Source organism: Dipodomys spectabilis, unplaced genomic scaffold (genome assembly GCF_019054845.1).
Source record: "Dipodomys spectabilis isolate Male_0828 unplaced genomic scaffold, ASM1905484v1 ptg000323l, whole genome shotgun sequence".
Taxonomy (NCBI): domain Eukaryota; kingdom Metazoa; phylum Chordata; class Mammalia; order Rodentia; family Heteromyidae; genus Dipodomys; species Dipodomys spectabilis.
In genome coordinates, this window is record NW_024871000.1 from 2121670 (window position 1) to 2122588 (window position 919).

The window sequence follows — 919 nt, forward strand, 5'->3', positions numbered from 1 at the left end:
TCCGCAAAGCTAATTCAGTTGAATAAATAAGTACTTGAAAAAGCCATCACCTTTGGACCTATCTATAAATAATTGAGAGTATGATCAAATTCCAAATAAAAAGACTTAAGATAGTCATTGACAAAAAAAATTTGCAAATGTGAGCAATCGACTGATAAATATAAATTTTCCACTATTCACAGAATTTTAGGGAAATAAGATCGATAGCATTGTTAGGAACAATAAAGTTTCCTTGTTACAAGTAGGCACCCATAGATATAAACCTGTATAAAGATTGCATGATTAACTACTTAAATTTAGAGGATACTACACACTTTAGCAGCACGTATACTCAAATTAAAATACAGAGATTAACATGGCACTTGCACAAGGATAATATGAAAATTTGAGAAGTATTCCATATTTTTCATTCTTCAGATGCAAGAAATGAAAAACAGTTATTAAAAAGTTGATTACAAAATTGCAAGTGTAAAAATACACGTAATTCATATAATTTAGTTTGACATCAGTGTATTAAATCTTCACCTCAGAAAGGCGTTTACATAGCATAAACTTTACAAATATTCTCAAATTAGACAACATTGTCATTTTATCCCAAATAAAAATAATATTAAGTCCTAGAAAAAAAGGAAGCAAACTGTTTCTATATGGAATGCAATCGGAAAGGACACATTAATGAACCTATATATTATAAAATAATGTAGAATTCAAAGTATATCTAGGAGAAAATAAAATAAATTATGAACATTTTGCAAACATATAATATAGAATATTTTAAAATATACTTTTTCAGACAAGCACAAGAAATATTTTAGTTTCTGTACTACTCATTTCAACAGATAAATTAAAATTATTTCTGATTAAAAAAATCACAAACTCTGAAGAAATTATTATACATATATACAAAAAATATTGAATA

The 919-nt window shown here is 26.1% G+C and overlaps 1 pseudogene; it reads left to right on the forward strand.

Annotated features, from left to right (window-relative positions):
• The first annotated feature begins 310 nt into the window (after positions 1-310).
• LOC122128130 lies at positions 311-407 on the forward strand (annotated as a pseudogene).
• Positions 408-919: the final 512 nt, after the last annotated feature.